Source organism: Schistocerca gregaria, chromosome 1, assembly GCF_023897955.1.
Source record: "Schistocerca gregaria isolate iqSchGreg1 chromosome 1, iqSchGreg1.2, whole genome shotgun sequence".
Lineage (NCBI taxonomy): Eukaryota > Metazoa > Arthropoda > Insecta > Orthoptera > Acrididae > Schistocerca > Schistocerca gregaria.
In genome coordinates, this window is record NC_064920.1 from 777,207,789 (window position 1) to 777,231,477 (window position 23,689).

A 23,689-nucleotide genomic window follows, 5' to 3' on the forward strand; every position below is an offset into this window, starting at 1 on the left:
ATGGCATGCAGCTTTACTGTATGGATAAATGATAATGGCGTCCTCTTGGGTAAAATATTCTGGAGATAAAATTGTCCCCCATTCAGATCTCCAGGTGGGGACTACTCAAGAGGATGTCGTAATCAGGAGAAAGGAAACTGGTGTTCTAAGGATCGGAGTGTGGAATGTCAGATCACTTAATCAGGCAGGTAGGTTAGAAAATTTAAAAAGGGCAATGGATAGATTAAAGTTAGATATAGTGGGAATTAGTGAAGTTCGGTGGCAGGAGGAACAACCCTTCTGGTCAGGTGACTACAGGGTTATAAACAAAAAATCAAATAGGAGTAATGCAGGAGTCGGTTTAATAATGAATAGGAAAATAGGAATGCGGGTAAGCTACTACAAACAGGATAGTGAACCCATTATAGTGGCCAAGATAGATACGAAGCCCACACCTACTACAGTAGTACAAGTTTATATGCCAACTAGCTCTGCAGATGACGAAGAAATTGATGAAATGTGTGATGAAATCAAAGAAATTATTCAGATAGTGCAGGGTGACGAAAATTTAATAGTCATGGGTGACTGGAATTCGATAGTAGGAAAAGGGAGAGAAGGAAACATAGTAGGTGAATATGGATTGGGGCTAAGAAATGAAAGAGGAAGCCGCCTGGTAGAATTTTGCACAGAGCATAACTTAATCATAGCTAACACTTGGTTTAAGAATCATGAAAGAAGGTTGTATACATGGAAGAACCCTGGAGATTCTAAAAGGTAACAGATAGATTATATAATGGTAAGACAGAGATTTAGGAACCAGGTTTTAAATTGTAAGACATTTCCAGGGGCAGATGTGGACTCTGACCACAATCTATTGGTTATGACCTGTAGATTAAAACTGAAGAAACTGCAAATAGATGGGAACTTAAGGAGATGGGACCTGGATAAACTGAAAGAACCAGAGGTTGTACAGAGTTTCAGGGAGAGCTTAAGGGAACAACTGACAGGAATGGGGGAAAGAAATACAGTACATCTACATCTACATCTACATGACTACTCTGCAATTCACATTTAAGTGCTTGGCAGAGGGTTCATCGAACCACAATCATACTATCTCTCTACTATTCCACTCCCGAACAGCGAGCGGGAAAAACGAACACCTAAACCTTTCTGTTCGAGCTCTGATTTCTCTTATTTTATTTTGATGATCATTCCTACCTATGTAGGTTGGGCTCAACAAAATATTTCCGCATTCGGAAGAGAAAGTTGGTGACTGAAATATCGTAAAAAGGTCTCGCCGCGACGAAAAACGTCTATGCTTCAATGACTTCCATCCCAACTCATGTATCATATCTGCCACACTCTCTCCCCTATAACGTGATAATACCAAACGAGCTGCCCTTTTTTGCACCCTTTCGATGTCCTCCGTCAATCCCACCTGGTAAGGATCCCACACTGCGCAGCAATATTCTAACAGAGGACGAACGAGTGTAGTGTAAGCTGTCTCTTTAGTGGACTTGTTGCATCTTCTAAGTAGAAGAAGAATGGGGAGCTTTGAGGGATGAAGTAGTGAATGCAGCAGAGGATCAAGTAGGTAAAAAGAAGAGGGCTAGTAGAAATCCTTGGGTAACAGAAGAAATATTGAATTTAATTGATGAAAGGAGAAAATATAAAAATGCAGTAAATGAAGCAGGCAAAAAGGAATACAAACGTCTCAAAAATGAGATCGACAGGAAGTGCAAAATGGCTAAGCAGGGATGGCTAGAGGACAAATGTAAGGATGTAGAGGCTTATCTCACTAGGGGTAAGATAGATACTGCCTACAGGAAAATTAAAGAGACCTGTGGAGATAAGAGAACCACTTGTATGAACATCAAGAGCTCAGATGGAAACCCAGTTCTAAGCAAAGAAGGGAAGCAGAAAGGTGGAAGGAGTATATAAAGGGTCTATACAAGGGCGATGCACTTGAGGACAGTATTATGGAAATTGAGGAGGATGTAAATGAAGATGAAATGGGAGACATGATACTGCTTGAAGAGTTTGACAGAGCACTGAAAGACCTGAGTCAAAACAAGGCCCCCGAAGTAGACAGCATTCCATCAGAACTACTGATGGCCTTGGGAGAGCCAGTCCTGACGAAACACTTCCATCTGGTGAGCAAGATGTTTGAAACAGGCGAAATACCCTCAGACTTCAAGAAGAATATAATATTTCCAATCCCAAAGAAAGAAGGTGTTGACAGATGTGAAAATTACCAAAAAATCAGTTTAATAAGGCACAGCGGCAAAATACTAACATGAATTCTTTACAGAGGAATGGAAAAACTGGTAGAAGCCGACCTCGGGGAAGATCAGTTTGGATTCCTTAGAAATACTGGAACACGTGAGGCAATACTGACTTTATGACTTATCTTCAAAGAAATATTAAGGAAAGGCAAACCTTGTTTCTAGCATTTGTAGACTTAGAGAAAGCTTTTGACAATGTTGACTGGAATACTCTCTTTCAAATTCTAAAGGTGGCAGGGGTAAAATACAGGGAGCAAAAGGCTATTTATAATTTGTACAGAAACCAGACGGCAGTTATAAGAGTCGAGGGAAATGAAAGGGAAGCAGTTGTTGGAAAGGGAGTAAGACAGGGTTGTAGTGTCTCCCCGATGTTATTCAATCTATATATTGAGCAAGCAGTGAAGGAAACAAAAGAAAAATTCGGAGTAGGTATTAAAATCCATGGAGAAGAAATAAAAACTTTGAGGTTCGCCGATGACATTGTAATTCTGTCAGAAACAGCAAAGAACTTGGAAGAGCAGTTGAATGGAATGGATAGTGTCTTGAAAGGAGGATATAAGATGAACATCAACAAAAGCAAAACGAGGATAATGGAATGTAGTCGAATTAAGTTGGGTGATGCTGAGGGAATTAGATTAGGAAATGAGACACTTAAAGTAGTAAAGGAGTTTTGCTATTTGGGGAGCAAAATAACTGATGATGGTCGAAGTAGAGAGGATATCAAATGTAGACTGGCAATGGCAAGGAAAGCATTTCTGAAGAAGAGAAATTTGTTAACATCAAATATAGATTTAAGTGTCAGGAAGTCATTTCTGAAAGTATTTGTATGGAGTGTAGCCATGTATGAAAGTGAAACATGGCCGATAAACAGTTTGGACAAGAAGAGAATAGAAGCTTTTGAAATGTGGTGCTACAGAAGAATGCTGAAGATCAGATGGGTAGATCACATAACTAATAAGGAAGTATTGAATAGGATTGGGGAGAAGAGAAGTTTGTGGCACAACTTGACCAGAAGAAGGGATCGGCTGGTAGGACATGTTCTGAGGCATCAAGGGATCACCAATTTAGTATTGGAGGGCAGCGTGGAGGGAAAAAATCGCAGAGGGAGACCAAGAGATGAATACACTAAGCAGATTCAGAAGGATGTAGGTTGCAGTAGGTACTGGAAGATGAAGACGCTTGCACAGGATAGAGTAGCATGGAGAGCTGCATCAAACCAGTATCAGGACTGAAGACCACAACAACAACAACATAAGACAAACAAAACAAAAACAGACTTTGTTCAGTTTGGGAGTAAGTGTTCTCATTTGAAGACTCTGTTTCAAAGTGAAGATGTTTCCAGTGACAGCTTTTTGTGTTCTAAATGTTTTGACAGTATAACAACAATGATAGTACCTGAATAAGGTGAAACCTCCCGTGGTGCAGATGATGCAGATTTTGCACCAATACAGGAAGAATTCAATATCATGAATCAGTCAATTCCAGAGGTAGGTGTTAGTCCTGTTAAGAAACCGAGGTCAGTAAAGTCGAGGCATAAGCTGTATGCAGTAAGAAAGCGCAAAGAAATTCCTAAAGCTATGGATGAATATACTACAGCAAAACTGACCACATTCTTCAAAGTAAAAATTCCATCTTCAGAAGAAAGTGAACCAAAGCACTCTTGCTCCTCTTGCAGGAATTATTCACAAATGTCAATTCAGCTGCTGCATATTGTGCACCCTACAGTGGAAAGGTGCAAGTTTTAACCATTATTCCAGAGATTTTCAAAGATAACAATTTTGAACCATGTTCCATCAGTATCAAAGTAAATGGTAGACAAATAAAAAAATGTGAGATCTATAAAATTAGTCTTTGGAAGAACACATCCCCATTATGGTCATCCTGTAGAAGCAGCTAAAGTTCAAATAGTGTAGTCATTTTATCTGAAAGATAAATGGGACTGTTCTCACCAGAGTGCCAACAATAAAGACACTATAACTGTAGCAGTTGAAGGTCCAAAAAGTTGTGAAAGTGAAGAGGTACATGGCTTACAGTATTAAAGAAACATTTGCAATTTAGAAGAGCAATTATACAACTTCACATACTGGAAGATAAAAATTTTATGCACCACAACCTAAGTGGGTAGTTCCACACCCACCTAGAGAAGTTTGAACTTTGTATGGTAACTTTGAAGAACTTACTGGAGCGGTGACATGACATCTTGGTCGTGTGTGTGGAGTCATTAGTAGTCTGTGATGTAAAGCGAGAGACTTGTTCATTTGAAGAATGCGGTGACTGCCCTGGAAAGGGAGGACTGTCTTTGCAGACACTTGGCCTGGCAGATTTAGCAGATAACTCTGCAGAAATCACATACGCGACATGCGAGGAAAATAAACTAATTATGAAAACTGTTGCTTTTGACAGTTTCATTGATGAACTTGGTAAATGGTCAGTTAAAGCAGTAACACACCAGCATCTGAAGAAATTGCAACAACAATACACTGCAGAAGTGTAAGGGTGTGTACAGGCTGAAGAACTATGTTCTGTGCTTCACTGTTATTTCGCTGAGAACTGGTCTGTAATCCTCCCACAAGAAGTACAACGATATCATTGGGGTAATTACCATGTTTCAATTTTTACAGGAGTGACATATTTTCAAAACAAGACCACAAGTATTCCAGTTATAAGTGATGGCACAGGACCTGACTCAGCACATGCTTTTCTTGAACTGCAAACAGGGGCAGAGAAGATCATCATTATTTCTGATAGTGCTCCTAGTCATTTTAAAAATTGTTACCAGCTGTTTGAATTGCGTTAAGTCACTTGTGCCAACTGACTGGCTATACAGTGCTACTGGTCGTGGGAAGGGGGCCTTATGATGGTGTAGGAGGCCAGCTGAAGCACCATGCTATAAAACATAATGTTTCCAGACCAAACACATCTGTGATTCAGAATGCTGAGGATTTTATGAGAATTGTGAAATCTTACACATCCACAGCCCTCATTCTGTTGTCCAAAGAGGAAATCGAAGAATTCCGTGAGCAGAAAAAAGAAGAATGGTTCAAACAAACTACTCCTGTGAAAGGAATTTAGAAGATACATTTTTGGACTCAAAGTGATGGGCGAACTCATATTGCATGCACTTTAAACAGCAAGAAAAAAGAAACTTCCTTTGTTTGGCCAACACCTCAGAAACAGCAGGATAATATTCAGATTCACAACCTGAGAAGGGAGATGTTTGTGGCGTGTGTGTATGACTGTGACTGGTGGATTGCAGAGATTATAGACACCAGTTATGAGTTAAATGAGATTGTAGTTAACTTTATGCTACTACATGGACCAGCTGCTGATTAGGTTTCCAGCTGAAGGACAGCAACAATGCCATCAGTGCTCACTTCCACTTCACAATGTTTTGAAGACTGTAAGTGCTCCAGTTCCTATTGGTTCAACAGGAAGGCATCACTCTATATCAAAGGAAGATACTGAAGCAGTGGAACACATTTTTAGTTCATTGACTGGCTAATTTCAGTACAAAACAGAGTGCACAGGAGTTGTATAAGCTGAAACCCCTAAGCCTTTGGACCTTTCACATACATTTTGGAATCATTTAAAATGCTTGAAAAACTAAAATTATGTTAAATATGGCTACACTTTGATTTTTATAAGCCTGTTGGGTGATAATGTGCTAATAAAACAGGTTTCATGTATGGCAAAAATTTCAATTGTTTCTAAAACCAGTTCAACTTAAAAGTGGAGCTCACCTTTTCGCCTTCACTCATCAACAGAAAAAAAATCAAAATTTTATGGACTGTCATTTTTAGAAAAAAATTTTTTTACCCTAAATTATAAAAAAGTTCAGAACACTATAGTTAAAGAACTTGAGCAGATAAGATCAAATGGAAGACTTCTTTGTAACAATAAAGCAATTATCTTTCAAATTAAAAAAAAAAAAAAAAAAAAAAAAAAACAAAATATCTAAATCTGTTCCAGAGATACAGCATTTTAAAATTTTTTCCAAAGTTCATATCTTCAAAATGGTATGCGCAGTGTCATCTTTGGAGGACTGTATCCCGGAGCAGATTTATTTATTTGTGAAAACAAAAAATACATGTTTCTTACTTTGTCCTTTATTTTAACATATGCTAAATTCAATAACATCCAAGACTGAAGGTAACATTTTATCCTAGCATGCCTGAATTGATATGGACTATGCCAGTTACATCAGAGCTGGTAGATGATATGACTGCTTTCACAGGTGGCCCTGCCTTTGATGGGATGGGATATACTTGTGATGGGACTGGAGTGGGATGTGACTGGTGGGTGTGTAAACGGCCACATCTGATACCAGTGTAAACAGGGCACTGCCCATCACCAGGTTTGAACCTGAGTTCTCTGCTGGGCATGAGGAAGAGGATGGTTAGGGTGTGTCCACAAATAAATCCTGATGACAGAATAATAAAATTTATTTATCAGCTACAATACAAGGGTTGTGGGCCCTCTGGGAGAGGTTTCTTTCCACATGTAATATTCTTGGTGGCAACAGAGGTGACTCATGGATGTTCACATGTGTGCCCACTGCTGCCTCTGAAGCTGTGCTGGTTTAACTCGAAGCTGCTGCCTCCACAGTGGCACTCTGGACTTGCAGGGACTTAACTGCAGCAGCTACGACCATGCACCATGGGCCTCTGTGGTGCTGGTGGCTAGGGGGCTTGGCAACAGACAGGTCAGTGCCCGTCTCAGTGGACCTCACAAGTGGCAGATATCTGGCATCGGCAGCCTAGGCTCCCCGACTCCTGTCCCAGTTGCAGCATTCATGACGGCACCATTCAAGGATGATGGCAACAATGCACTGCAAGTGATGACTTCCATGACAGACGTAACTGACCCGATTACTGCCGTCAGTGTCAACACCTTGCAGTGTGGCTAGCTGCCTCTTGTCAGGTCTTCTGGCCACTGACACAGCGTTCTTTGTGTTGCTGAATTCAGCACTCCGCCAACCCAATTACACCACAATATCATTGCACTGAATGTGCAACCAAATGTAACACAATTACGACTTCTGGTTCCCAATATTCTTTACATTCTAACTAACTTTATTACTGCTAAACTCCTAACTTTAACCTAACTTAATCACTCTCGCATTTTGAACCTCTACACTCCCCCCCTTCTACTGAAAGAATGCGCACCTGCACTCTGCCTCTACATCTATTTACAACCAACTGTCAAAACATGGTTTTGAACCCTCTATCAATAATGGACTTGTATTACACAGTTCACTTCCTTTGAGACTGTGGCTTCACTACTAATTATGCTACAGTTCTCCCTCTTGTACACAATTGTTCCTTATGATTCTTTGAGCACACTTAGTCTTTGCCTTCAAGCCTGTTCACTTATTACACTGCCTTGTCAGGAGGGCATGCCTCTGATCAGTTTGAATTCATAGGCTGAAGTTTGGGAGGTGTGGAATTTGGGCAACTCTTCTCTTGAACAAGAAATACATTACTCTGATCACCACAAGAAATACACAAGTGGCTGATGATGATCTAATGACTGCTGTTGCTGCTTACTTCTGTAGTATTTCACATGATCTAAGACATGTTCCATGATAACACAACCATGTTGGGTAGTAATCATCTGACCCAGAGAAGTGAGCAGTTTCTCAACAAGAAACCAAAGATGTTCCGGAGGCAAAACCAAGGAAGGTAGGTCAGGAACATAAATTAAGGAGTGGACCATATTGATGGCTATGCTACCCCTTATCATAGCCGGTTAACAAAAAGAAAATCCTAATGTCAGTCTCGCAACTCTGCTCTAGGTCTTCGCATACACTGACGATTTGCCATATTGTCCTGTTTCCTTCGCTTTTGTTTTCTCTTTTTCTCCTCCTCATCTGCCATTGCTCTCCCCCCTTCTACAGAAACAGTGGTCACACAAGGCAATTTGTCCATATCCCCCTCAAACGGCCAAATTCGGCTTACATGGACTATAAAAGGGAGGGCGGGTGGGGACTTGATGTTTAATGTTAACCGGCAACTTCATCTCTGTTATCTGTTAAGGGCCATTATATCATGCCATGAAGGTATTTGCTTTCCCATTCAGCACATAAGGATTCGTTAACATAACCCACTGACCCACATGCTACTTAGATAACACTGCTTTTGCATCATGTGCGCCTTCCTGTTTCTCTAAAGCCGTCATATTCATTTTTTGTAATTGTCTGCAGATAAGTTTCACTCTCCTAGCGAAATCATTCACAGACCAGATGTCTTCTTGCAGCAGGGCTTTGCAAAACTCAAAAGGTAATGGCATCTTCCATCCAAAAATTGCTTGATATGGGGATAACCCTGTGCTTTCGTGAACTTTCAAGTTGTATGCAATGAAAATGTAGGCCAATACAACATCACAATTGTTATGTTGGGAATTTATGCAAAAACTCAACAATTTCGCAATTTTTGTGTGGACTCATTCTGTGCGACCATTAGTGTGAGGACACAGAGTGTTCATCCATAATATGTTAATGCACAACAGCCTGCATAGCTGCTACATTAATTCTGACGTAAAATTTGTGCCCTGATCCATGATAAAGGTTTCAGTTGTCCTAAATCGAAGCATCCATTGGCTGACTAGTGCCTGAGCCTCCGTCACAGCTTGCTGGTCCAGTAAAGCTACCATGGAAACATACGAAGAAAAATGGTCAATAATCGCTAATACATAGTGATTCCCTACTGGTGTTTGTGCTAAGGGTCCTAAGATGTCCAGCCCTACCATTTGGAAGGGCTTATCAGCTCCTGGTTACCTATGTAGCTTAATTTTCTGATGGTTTAGCTCCGCTCTTTGAGCACACAGAACACTATTTTTCATGTAACTGTCCACATCCTGCCTATATGTCATCCACCAATAAAGCTGCACTACCCTTCTCTCCGTTGCTCTTCAACCTGAATCATTCGCTTGCCTCAACACTTCGTCACGAAAGCTCTGTGGTACTACTAACCACAGTCCATTTCACGTCGTGCAATGCAATACTCCATTCTCCATACAGAACTGCTGCTATTCAGCAAATGCCTGACAGCCCGGGTCAGCACCTTGTGCTGCACTTTGTTCACTTTTGTCAATGCCTGTGCATTCCATAGTGCGTACCTTACAGCCGAGTCCGTCTACATTAGCATGCGACCTTCCCAGCCTCGCAATCTAACTCACTTAACTGCAAGGCCCATCTCAACAATCTACTTGTAGAATCTTTAAGTCCTAAAAGTCACTTAAATGCTGTGTGATCAGTCACCACTTTAAATTGTCTACCATAGAGATAACAACGAAAGTACCCAACTCCAAAAATCACTGAGAGAATTCCCTCTCCGTAGTGGAATAATTTTGTTCATCATTATCGAGCTCCCATGAAGCATATGCAATACAGTGCCCCTGTCCCTCTACTTCCTGACTCAAAGCAACTCCTAGTGCAAAATCACTCAAATCACAAGAAAGAATAAACTGTTTTTCAAAATCCTGGTAGACCAATATTGGACTACATGTCAACATATCTTTCATCTTCTGGAAAGCCATCTCATCCTCAGCTGTCCAATGAAACTTCACTCCATTGCGTAGAAACTGCAAGAAAGGTCTTCCAATTTCTGCAACTTTCAGAACATGCTTATGATAAAAATTCACGAGGCCCAACTAAGGTTGCAACTCTTTTAGCTTGGTGGCTGTTGGAAAATTTTGAATGGCCTCAACTAGCTATGGATTGGTATGAATTCCATCTTGCCCTATAATGTGACCCAAACACCAAACTTCTTGTAATACAAAATGACATTTCTATAAATTCTACATTAACCGTGCTGCACACATATGGTCAAACACTTCGTGCAACTGCTCCAGATGTTCAGGAATATTCTTTGAACACACAATTATGTTACCCAGGTATACCATGAACTGTTTTGTTTTTAATCTTTGTAACACACTATCCAACAAACGCTGAAAGGTTGCCAGCAAGTTTGTAAGTCCAAACGGCATGCGACAAAACTGGAAATGCCCAGTCGGCATTGAGAACGTAGTTTTAAGTTGGTCCTCAAGTGTTACTTCCAACTCGTGGTAAACACTACGCAAATCCAGTGTCGTGAAGTACTGACACTGACCCAAGTTGTCCCAACAGAAACAATAAGCTTTGCCACAATCTGGTGATTTCTTGCTTACAATTACAATGGGAGCAGAACAGGACTACAAACAGGTTTTATGACATCTCTAAGTTACTGATCTATAAACTCTTCCATAAATGGGTATAAGTGCCTTGGAGCTTGATGCAGTTGTTTGTAGATGAGTGCTTCACTTTCAGTAGAAATTTGGTGCTAAAGAAGTGGTGCTACAGTTAATGGACCCGATGGATTATTTTCCACTAAAGCTCTATCCTGTGCTTCCAGGTGAGCTGCCCTAATCCTTAGTGCTGACCAGTCAACAGACCCTCCTGGCATTGTGTAGTTTGCTGTAAAATCATGGTGTAGTTCACCTTCACCTATCACTTCTAAATTCGCAACTAGGGTACCCTTTGACAACCCTACTTCCCTGGGGCCAAAATTATCAATACTGGCAGGCACTACCCTCATGCCGTCTACCTCCTGAATGCAGAACATGGTACACTGAATAAAACAACCAACTGCGCCTAATACTTTGTTATCCACCAAAGGTTGAACGATACATGACAAGTTCACTGGCAGGTCAGTACCAAGATCAATCCTGACTATCTTTCCTGTACCTTTCGGTATGTGATCCCGCGAATCGACCTTAAGGGACCTTGTATGCAGTTTAACTGACTTCCCCTGGCTATTAGAAGGACTTTGAGACAGTGAAGGTATTCCGGCTACAGAGCATAGCTGAAACAAAGATACATCAAGTTCTACCATATGCCATTCCAGGTCAATTATGGCGCAATGTGCAACCGGGAAATCAAGTTGTACCTGCCGCTGACCACGGGAAGAACTTCTGCATCCACTTGGAAGTTACATTCCGCCAGTCAGAACTTCAACACTCCAGCACTGAGTGAGTTTACACATCACCTACCTATGCCACTTAATGTCCAGAGTGATGCACTTAACCTGCTTGCCCCAAATACTCTCTCACTTGCAACCGATACCTGAGAACCGGTAACCAAGAGCATTTTACATATCCTCCACACAGCTGGCCAGAAAACAGTCTGCAACTGCTTTCTTACATGTGCTAAATTTTACTGAGAGTGTGGCACAGTGGACACTCCACCCCATGCACCGTTCAACTGCTGCCTGTAAGATCTATCCTGCAACTGAAACTTCTGTTATTGCTGGTTCCTCTTACGACATTGCTGAACCGAGTGACCAAATTTCCTACAAAACCTGCAACATTGCTGTCTACAATCTCTTTGTATATGACCCTTTTGCCCACACCGAAAAAACAATTTATGCCTGCACTAAACATTGTCAGACTTTCGTATGGCCTAGCCAATGACTCAATTTCCTCTAAAGATAGTACAATATCTACTGCTTAACTCAAATACTTAAGAAATTCCAAACGGACCTTTCTTGACATTTCCAGTTGTAGCCCACTCAAAAATGTGACAAGAGCACTTTGCTATGATTCCCGCAAAGTTAACTCTGTCATCACTCATGAGTTCATAGGTACTTACACTGATTTTACAAATAGTCAGCAAAACTTTCAGTAGATTCATTCTGCTTACAAATAACCCGAATAAGTTGTTCCCGACAATATCAGGCAGTGTTGTTCTTCTGATATCTCTCTAATAACCCTTCCCGAAAATTCTCAAATGTTTTAGCCACCCTCAGTTTCTCATTACACATAACATGTGCTCTAACATCTCCCATTAACTTCAGTTTATCAACACTTCATAAATGCTCCTTACTCCATCCCCCTCAATTTTGGGCTGTAGCCAAAGTGTCAAAAAAGATAAAAACTAAAAACATCTTGCCCTTTTCCCCTGAAAACGGGGTAACCAATGCCGCAGCAGTACCATCAAGGATGGGTGGATTGGGATATGACTGCTCTTTCTCTATCGCTTTGATATTATTTAATTTCTCTGCCTGATCACTAAGTTACTCAATAAACTCAGCAGCTGAAAGTTCCTTTGCCATGACTAGAACTTAATCAAAAGAAAAGTATACCCACAGAATACAACAAATGATCCATGCAAAAGACAGGAATAGGGACAACCCAACAGGTTCGAAACCAAAATAGCTAAAACCAGCACTTACTTCCTATGCGGCATGTTACACCATCACTGTAGGTGTTCCACACTGCTAACTCTTAACTCAATAAGATGTGTTCTCCACGATGCCCCAGCAGTCTTCCTGACACCAGTGTAAACTGCCTCATCTGATACCAATGTAAATGGGGTATGTTGTCAGGTATGGAACTTCGCTGCCCTTCACCATATTTGAATGTGGGTTCCCTGCTGGGTGAGAGGAAGAAGATGCAGCTGCAATACAATGGCTGTGGACCCTCTGGGCAAGGTTTGCTTCCACTCGTAATATTCTTGGCGCCGACTAGCAGATGTTCACATGTGGCCTGCCGAGTCTCTGAAGCTGCACTGGCATAATTTGAATCTGCTGCTTGACAGCGGCGCTCCGGCCATGCAGTGACTTAGTGCAGCACAGCTGGGACCACATGGCATGGACCTCTGTTGTGCTGGAGGCTGGTCGTGGCATCGGGACAGGGGACAGGTCAGTGCCCTGTCTCAATGGACCTCCCCAGCGCCAGCTGTCTGGCGTCGGCGGGCCAGGAACCCCAGTTCCTGCTGTGGTCACGGCGGTCGTGGTGGCTATGTCCAAGGGCAATGGTAACACTGCATTACACGATGCACCCCCCCAAGCGATGACTCTCACAGGCACCTACATGTTAAAGGCGTCCAATGATAGTTACGGCAGCGGCGTCACTCTGACATCTCCTGGGTGACGATCTGCATTACGGTGGTGACTATATGATGATTGTGATGACAGTGACGACTCCAAACCAGTGACAGCACACAGGTTCTGTGTCACTCCAGTTCTCATGACGGGCAATGTTGATAAGCTGGTTGCCAGTCCTTAAACACAGCTTTCTGCCACTGTCTGCTGTTCTTCTTACCCAGTACGTTGGTGGAATATTCCTGTGTTGCTCAACTTGCATAACTGATCCAGTTACTACCCTTGACGTCAACACATTGGCATGCAGCACACTGCTTCTTGTCAAATCTTCTGTTGTGCGCTGAGCTGGCCATTGACACGGCATTCTCCTTCGTGGTGCTGAACTCTGCACTCCAGCTACACAATTATACCACCGTATCGTAGCACTGAATTGCGCAACTGAATGTAATGCACATATGACTTCTGGCTCCCAATATTCTTCACTTATTACTGCGGAATTCCTACCTTTAACAAACTTAATCACTGTCATCTTTCAAGCCTCTACAGGTGTATAGAACAAGTCCTGCACTTGTGTCTTTCACATCGTTACATGTAGGCAAGGGATTGGGAGTATGTGTGCCATGAGAATGAACTACAGTATCCCGCAGATTGGGTGAGCAGTGGAATCCAACTTTGAAGAAGGATAAATGATTACAAGCAGTATGCTCCCATTTCTGGGCATGACAGTAAATAATCAAAGCCCTGGCAATGGATAAAGTTGTTGCACATGTGATATTGGGTGATAAGGAGGATGCTCATTTGCAATGGTTGCTTGGTATCGTGATTGGATTGCGGACGTGTGGATGTGGCATGGGAAATGTCTGCAGCCTTGTTTGGGAGGGGGGGGGGGGGGGGAGGATAACGCATCAGTAAGATCTCCAGCATACTGAGCAAGGGACTACTCATCACTACATATGTGCTTGTTACTAGAGGCCAGCCTGTATGGGGGAGACTTTAGTGTGGAATGGATACCAATAATTAAAATGGAGGTACTGTTCATGCTCAGTGGGCTTTATAATGACAGAAGTTTTATGAACTGGGTGTCTTGGCCCTGGATCAAGGATTTCATCAATGAACCTGCACCAGACAAGGGGTTGAACTTTGTATGGCTAGGAAAGTTTCTTCTAGATGGCCCATAAACTGCTTGGCATAGTAACATCACATGCAGGTAGCTCGGGCCATGCTTGGATATGTTTTCATGTCACTGATCAAAGGAGTAATAGTTATGCATAAAAATGTTGTTTCTCTGGTGTGTAAGGAACAGCTTGATGTGTCTGGCGCTGGTACTAGGAAGTGAAGTAGTGAGTGGTACCAGCATTTGGGGATGTTTGTTTATGGTGTGGTAATATCAAACATGACAAGTAAGGATCCAGATGGTGTTGGGTCGGAATAGACAAGAGATGGTATAAGAGGTGGTTTGTGTCATTGATATGAGAACCAATGCTGCAGGGTATGGGTTAGAGTTGCTGGTCAACATCAGTCGATAACTCAATATTCTTTCCGTGGGAACACAGTAACCAGCTACAATGCAGCATCAAGGACAGTTAGGTTAGGGATTTCAGGAAACATGTGTAAGGTGGATTTGTGGGGCATCAAACACTACCTCTCTCCACATCCCACCAACTTCAAACCCACCATCTCATTCTTTTATACACATACAAAGCTACAGTGTTGCAAGTAATTACTTCTCCTTTGAGCAGAAGATACAGAAACAAATCCATAGCATCAGCAGGTTGAGGTTCATAGATGGAATGTTCAGACCCAGGACAGAGACACTGTCCTCATTCCTTCCCTCTGCTTCTCGTGTTTCTTCCAGCCCAGTTCTGGACATTGCCCTCCACATCTCCAATGGTTTTAAACAAACCTCTGTCCATTTCAAGCTCAGTAACCATCTGCACTGCATGTATTTTAATAGCTCCCATCCATTCCACACTATAAAGTCTTTCCCATATAGTCTGGCCACCAGTGGACTGCATATCTACATTGATGAGCAATCCCTTGCCCAGTATACTGAAGGTATACCCTCCCTTCCACTCCCTGCCTCCTTTCTTCTAACGTCACTCTCTACCCAACACAACCCCACACCCCAGTCTTGCTGCAGTGCCAACACAATGTTGTTATCAGGGCCAATGTAGTCATGCACATACACTCAATTAGCTCTGAAGAAGGATTTGTCAGAAATCTGGCAACACCCTCAGTCTTGTTTATGTGACTATCAACAAATCAATTCCTGAACTATACACAATTGTTACTTTCACTCCTTCAATTATTTGTATTCCTCCAAGGACTATTAGCATGTATAAAGCTAACTTGCTGATGCATTCATCTTCAAAATTGGCAGTCAGCACTAAACAAATGTAGCAGAACATAATCACTGAGAATACTATGATACGTGATTTCCAATTGAAATTGTAATCAATGCACATATCCAGGAATTTTAAATACTCAGTGTTACATATTTGCTTTCATGGCAGAATCTGTTACTGATGATGTAGGGTCTACCCTGTCTTGGTAAGGAAATTAACAGTATTTTTTCTAAATTAAGTGACTGACCACTTGCAGACAATAAAACAACAATTTTACAAGAATTTCATGTATCATTTCTTCTACTAGTGGATCTCTTCTGGGCTTGATTATGAAACTTTCATATTCTGCAAAGAGAACAATTTCTGGTTTATAAGCATGTAATGAGAGGTCATGTTTTCATAGCAAGAACAAGAGTGGATCCAGTATCAAACTTCACAGCAATTTATACCCTGTAACATGATGCTGCTGCATAAAAACTGCCTAGGTAGTCTAATACATGACTCTCTGCTCCATATTAGTTAAATATAGAGTGAACTATTTACTCATTCTACTTTGAAACCAACATATATTAATTTTCTCCAAAATAATGATGTGATTTGCAACGCCTTGGACAGGCTACGAAAAAATCTTGGTAGATTAAATAATCCTATTTAAACATTTTATTACATAATCAGTGAAATGATAGCTGGTTTGCTCAATGGGGAAGGACTTTCTGGAATTCAGTATATGAGGACAGTATCTTGAGGACGCTTCACAGTCTGAACACAGGGATTGTATTCATCATCATCAACAACAACAACAGAAATGACAGCATCAATGACACCGGGAGCTACACCAGCAGCAGCAAGCAACTCACCATATCCCAGTGAACGACCTACAAAGTGCAGAAAACCTGTCCTGGAGGATTTTTGGTACCTCGCGAGGGCAAGGAATGGAGTATGACACCGCAAAATGTAAATACAAATGTAACCAGTTCTCATCCCCATCATCTGCAGATTCTAAGCTTAAACATTCAGTGTCTTAGAAATAAATCGCTAGAACTTGAGGTAGCTATGAACAGTGCAAATATTGACTGCATGTGCATTGTGGAGCATTGGTGCAGAAGTTTTGAACTAAGTAGCATTAATATTCATCCGTTTAAATTGGCAAGCCAATACTGTAGAATAAATACCAAAAATGGAGGTGTATGTATATTTACCAAACCAAGTAACAGCTATAAGAGAAGGTGTGAAGCTGAATCATTGAGTGTGGAAAATCATTTTGAAGCAGCAGCTGTGCAGTTGAATGAAATACAGGGAAAAGTCATACGATAGAGCCACTGTAGTTGTGTGTGGTGACTTCAATATTAATCTTATGAGTGAAAGTAGGCTAAAAGACCAGTTCCTAAATCTGTTATGTAGTTTCAACCTGCTTCCACACATACACACACCCACAAGAATAACAAATAATACAGTCAGTCTTATTGATAATATATTTTCAAATGTAGGACGCACAGAAGTTGAAGTAACAAATACTGATTTGGGATTATCAGACCACAATGCTCTTGTCCTCAAAATTCCTTCAAGGCCACTGAAAGAGAAAAAAACGCACTTCATGCATAAAAGAAAATTTTCTACATAAAACTGTGTAGAATTCATAAATATGCAAACTAATGAGGCTTGGGCAGAAGTACTATCCCAAACAAATACAAATGATGCATATAACACATTTTCTTCCATTTTCATGGGATATTTTGAAATGTGTTTTCCAAAAAAGCTGTCAAAATTAGGTCACATGGCAATACAAAACCAAGTTCTTGCATCACAGCTGGCATCAAAACTTCCTGTGGAACTCCAAAGAGACTAATTTCTAAAATGAAAACATCCACAAACCCACAATTCATAGAATATGTCAGGAATTACAAGAGGGTATATAGAAAAGAAATTGCTAAAGCAAAATTCATGTGTAATGATAGTTTATCAAAAGCCATATGGGGTATTGTGAAGACTAAAACAGGGAAGAGTTGTGAAAACCAGGACATTAGCCTCAAAAATTAAAAAAAAACAATATTAATAAACAAGATTTGCCAAATTATATTAACAATTATTCCATAAATGCAACAACTTCATTAAGCTTAAAATTTACAAACGAAGAAAAACCAGAATATCCAAAAACAGCTTGTAGGATGAGGGTAGAGCCAACAAATGACGGTGAATTGTTGAAAGTGATACAAAGCTTGAAACCCAAAATGTCGGCTGGCATAGATGAGGTGCCTGTGTCAATTATAACAAGGACAGCACCACAAATCGCAAAGCCCTTTGCACACAAAGCCAATTTATCATTCAGTGAAGGAGCTTTTCCAGAAAGGCTGAAAATTTTAAAAGTGAAGCCATTATTTAAAAACGGCGACAAGTGTAAGGTAAAAAACTATCGCCCAATATCTCTACTCCCAGCATTTTCAAAAATATTAGAAAAACTGATGAAGCACCGAATCAACAAATATCTAAATGACCATAATTTACTAAACAGAAATCAGCATGGCTACCAAGCACGTAAAAATACCAAAACAGCAGTAAGGTGCTACACTGAACAAATAATCAAAAATCTAGAAAAAGATCATAGTGTAGTAGGAGTAAATTTAGACCTCTCCAATGCTTTTGACACTGTGAACCAGGAAATTCTTTTAGAAAAATTGGAAGTGTTGGGTATACATGGAACAGGAAAAAAATTGTTTGAATCATACCTAAAAAACAGAACACAGGTTGTAGGACTGACATCAACTTACTCCAACCAGAAAATAATTTCAGTATCAGAGGCAAAAAAATGTAGAAATAGGAGTACCACAAGGCTGCACCCTAGGGCCCATATTGTTTCTTGTCTATATAAATGGTTTTCACACCTCAGATGATGCAGCTAAAGCGATAATATTTGCAGATGATACTAGTGTGATAATAAATGCACCAAACCAATTGTTACCAACAACTGCTAATAAAGTACTAAATTAGATCCACTCTTGGTTCAATGGAAACAGGTTGACATTGAATGTGAATAAAACAAATTACATGCAGTTTGGGAAAAGATGTCAATATGTAAATCTCGATCTGGTGTGGGGTGAAAAAAGCCTTAGACAGAGTGACATCCAAAACATTGCTGGGGATTCATGTGGATGAAAACTTAAATTTTAATGACCACGTACTAAAACTTGCACAGAAACTTAATTCAGCCTGTTTTGACCTCAGAATTATTGCAAATGTTTGTACCTCAGAGGGTACCAGAATGGCATATTTCGGCTATTTTCAATCTCTTGCCACATACGGAATAATATTTTGGGGTTCCACAAAAGGGCGCCTAAAACAAATTTTTTTGTTGCAGAAGAGGGCCATCCAAATAATAACTCACAGTCATCCACAGACACACTGCAAACCCATATTCAAAAAGCTTAGAATACTTACTATACCAACATTATACATATACAAATATGTATTGTATGTCAGGACCCACATTGCAGACTTTCAGACAAATGTCAACTTTCATAACTACAATATCCGTAATAGTGCAGCACTCCATACTCAGTGAACAAAAAGAACGAATACACAAATGCATGTGAGCCATATCGGTGCAAAACTGTACAATGCGTTGACAGTCAACATCAGGCAGTTAGAAGATGATAACAAATTTAAAACAGAATTTAAAAAATTTCTAGTAGAACAATGTTTTTATTCTGTAAATGACTATGTAGGCCAATAAATTTTTTCTGATGATATTTATAAAGGCAAAATGGAAAATACTCTACCTGTACCTAATCAATCATTATGTAATCATTCATTACATTTACATACTTAAAGGACAGCTGTTATGTGATGTAAATATATACTTAAGCTGTGTTGTGTATATAAGGACTTGCCGTTTAAGGAGGACAAAACAAAAGCCTTATGAAAAATAGACGACGCATTTAAAATAACAAGCAGGGATGCATATAAGCTATATTAATTTCATTGTATTATTATTAACTTCATTGTATTATTTTGTTTTGTACTTTTTTACGTATATATTGTTTGTGTCCCATTTCTTTGAAATGGCTTACATGTACCCTTGACAACATCCATACAATATTTATTGTCAATGGATGGATAAATACAATTAATAAATTACATGTCTTATTTTAGGTACTTGTGTAGCTGTAACTTAGAAATGAAAATATAATGTAAACTTTCGTAATTCTCTTAAAAAAGAGAAAAAAGTTTCTTTTTGTAAACCCTGACATGTCTCCTGTACATCAAATCAAATGATTTGAAAATTGTATGTAATGAGATGAATAAATCACATATCACAGATCACATAACACATGAGTGACTCACACTCTCCCTCCTACAGACATGTTCAATCACTCTTATATGCATTACCTTTTCCCAAAATGTTGGTGAATAATGCTAATAGTGAAATATGTTAACCACTGTTATCTGTCCTGATTCATTTATTTAAAAATAGTTATCTAATGACACCTTCTGTTAGTCTACAAAGATAGCTTGCAAAACTGGTATGAAATTAATGTGACCAAGTACAAGAAATATATCAGGACAACAGGCTTTTAATATTTTGCTTAAAATTTTATCAGTGCCAAGAGAATTTACTGCTTTTAAATGAATTAACTGTTTTCCTGATTTCAATGAAAGAAGTTGTAATAGCATGAAACTGATTGAATTCTTCCCTCTGCTAGTTCTTTATTTCCTGCTAACTACACTGGATTCCCTATTACAATCTGGAATAAAGTATTAATGAGGCTTCATGTGTGTGTACACGAATAGTCATTTGCTTCTTTTTTATTACACAGAGAGTTGGAGTACATGGAGATCCCTCAACAGACTACGCTCGGGTGTCACGAAATGTAAGAGCAATCTGACCAAATGGGGTTTCCTAGAGGAGCCGCCACTCTGTGAGTGTGGAGCAATGCAGATGACCTTCCACCTGCTCCAGTGTACCCTATGTCCAGCAACATGCACAACAGAAGACCTGCTACATGCAACGCCAAATGCAATAGAGGTCGCTAACTTCTGGGCGGCAAAAGTGTAAATAATTATCTTGTAAATGTATCCACAAACAACATGTAAATATTGTACATTATTTTATATATTGTGGATGCTTCTGACACAAATAAAAAAAATTACAAATCTTTTGACAGCTCTTCCATCTTCTGTTCTGACTATTACATATGTTACTTTCATTTCATTATTAGAAAATTTTAAATTAGTTTTGATAGACAACAGCGAATTCTTAATTGTCAGAGATATCAGACATGATTATGTATAAAATATTAGATGCCTTCTTTGTTTTTCTTTTGGTTTTAACAGCAACCTTTGGCATATTTGGAAATGAATATGTCTTAGAATAGACTGACAATATTCTTGTTGGGTCTGCAGCCGAATCAGTCATCTTGACAGATGCTACTCGTCACATAGAGGAGTACTAAGCAGTAAATGGGCATATCTAAAACTAAAAGGACTAAGCTAACGGACCAAGTCCTTCATCAAATTTAGAAAAAAAACACACACACACACACACACACACACAGCCACTTAATCTCCAAGCACTGAAATCGAACTGCCACAACCAAGAAACAAATCAAAGTTGTACACAGTTCAAACATCCACCTGCAAGACATCGAAATGTAAGAGATGATTTGGTAGCTAAAGAAGCATACAGGAGAGCATTGAAACATGAAACAGTTGTCTCAAGTGATAACCACCACAGTGATTTGTGAAGGATCCACATTTTATTAGAAAGAAGAGTAGATAGGAGATATAGATAAAGTGTCTAAGATTAATGAATTGCTCTTATCACAAATTCAAAACAGGCACCGCCCTTTGATGCAGAGATCAAGGGGGCTCAGCTTTGCCTCCACATCCCATACAGACAGACAATGATTGCAGTATTACCTAATTTAGTAAATACACAACATAAACCAATTACAAATTTCATACCATAGCCACGCAAACGACTTTTACAATCTAGTAAGTTCTTTCAACTTGATTGAGCGATACTCAGTTATTCGGCAGGAGATTGGGGGTATTGCAAATATTTCCTACTTCTTTTACAAGGAAGCAACATATCATAAAAATTCCCTCAATAACACGCGATCTTTCATTTTATTTGACAATTGTTACAGTGTCATAGTCATTTAATTCTGCATCATCTTAACATAACTTCAATGAGTCACTTGAGAGACATAATGTGTAACAAGCAACAACGCAAGTGCTTTCTTCACTGACAATAATCTAACAATATGTAGGATATGTAACTTCTTTTCCGGTTAGTAACTGTTGCTGACTGGCCCAAGCAATAATTTTCCGCAAATACCGCTATTTGTGGACGTTGTCACAATAAAACAAACTAGTCCTTTGGGGAGTAAGAATCTTATAGCTTACGTATAGGGTGCCACCGGGTTACTTCCAGTAATTGTACACATATTATAGGCACTTAAGTTTTTTCCAGCTGAATTAAAATTTTCGCCAATTTCTCCTTACTATCCTAACAATTCGAAATTAACAGTATTTTAGTTTATTGTGTTATCTTTCGCAATGCAGTTAGAGTGTTACAAATAGTAATTAAAAAAAAACACTTGAAGCACTATAAGCGGGGAAGAAATTCTGCTAGCTTCAGCACATAGCCGAAAAGGTGTTCATAACAGAGAGCGACGAATACGGTTCACTTACCGACTTTAGATATACTCTTATTGCTCCTAACTACAACATTTCAAATACAATCAAGAAACATCTTCAAACTTCGCGCTGCTAATTACATACTGAAAATCAAAGATGAAATTTATAAGCTTCGCAGGTCTACGATAAACTATGGTATCTAAATCTACAGCTATCCCAGAGTCTAACATAATAGATTGAGGCTATACTCTGCAAGCCGCCGTGGAGCACATGGCAGAGAGTACTCCCATTGTACCAGTTATTAGGGATTCTTCCCGTTCCATTCACGTACGGAGCTCGGGAAGAATGATTGACTGAATAACTCTACACGTGCTGTAATTATTCTAATCTTGTTCCCACAATATATATGTGATTCATAGGGGGATGTAGTATATTCCTAGAGACATTGTTTGAAGCCGGTTCTTGAACTTTTTTAGTAGACTTTCTTGGGGTAGTTTACATCTGTCTTCAGAGTTTGCTAGTTCAGTTTCTTCAGCATAGCTGTGACACACTCACACGTGTCGAACAGACCTGTGATCATATCCCCTGTTAAACCTATTTGGCATAGGTCCCACACACTTAAACAATGTCCTAGAATGGGTCGCATGAATGATTTGTAAGCAATCCCATTTGTAGGCTGATTGCACTTCCCCAGCATTCTACCAACATACCGAAGTCTACCACCTGCTTCACTCATGACTAAGCCCAAGTGCATATTCCATTCTCTACAAAATGTTACACTTGGCCATTTCCAACTTTGACTCACTAATATTATAATCGTAGGATACTTCGTTTATTCGTTTCATAAAGCACACAATTGCACATTTCTGAACATTTAAAGCAAGTTGACAAACTTTGCACCACTTGTAATCTTATCAAGATCTAACTGAATATTTATGCAGCTTCTTTCAAATACGTAGTACTTCAGTGCAGATACCCGCATCATGTTACTGTTAGTATCGCCTGGCAGCTCATTAATACACAACATGAACAGTAAGGGTCCCAAAACACTTCACTGGGGACACCCGAAGTTACTTCTACATCTGATGATGACTCTCCATCCAAGATAACATGCTCCGTCCTCTATACCATAAACTCTTCAATTCAATCACAAATTTTACATAATGGCTCAAATGACTGCACTTTCGACAACAAGTGTAGGTGTGGTACTGAATCAAATTCTTTTTGGATACCACGAAATGTTGCATCTACCTGACTGCCTTGATACAAAGCATTCAGTACATCATGTGAGAAAAGTGACTTGGGTTTTACATGTCCATGTTTTCACAGTCTGTGCTGGTTGGTGGGGAGGTGATAATTCTATTCTAGACATCTTACTATATTTGAGCTCAGAATATGTTCTAAGATTCTACAACAAATCTATGTCAAGAATACTGGACGTTGGTTTTGTTGGTCACTTCTACTATCGTTGTACACAGGTGTGACCTGTACTTCCTTCCATCTACTGGGTATGGTTTTTTGTTCAATGGAGCTACGATAGATTGCAATTAGAAGAGGGACTGACTCAGTTGCAAATTCAGTACAG

At 39.8% G+C, this 23,689-nt stretch overlaps 1 protein-coding gene across 3 annotated transcripts in view; it reads right to left on the reverse strand.

Moving 5' to 3' along the window:
• Positions 1–22,271, reverse strand: part of LOC126268660 (E3 ubiquitin-protein ligase CCNB1IP1-like) — a 259,062-nt gene extending 236,791 nt beyond the window's left edge. For 2 of the 3 annotated variants that reach the window (XM_049973929.1, XM_049973928.1), the window contains exon 1: positions 22,159–22,241. The gene's annotated coding sequence lies outside the window, so the exon portion shown is untranslated. Of the gene's footprint in view, positions 1–22,158 lie in introns of all 3 variants that reach the window. The other variant, XM_049973927.1, reaches the window with a different exon arrangement.
• Positions 22,272–23,689: the final 1,418 nt, after the last annotated feature.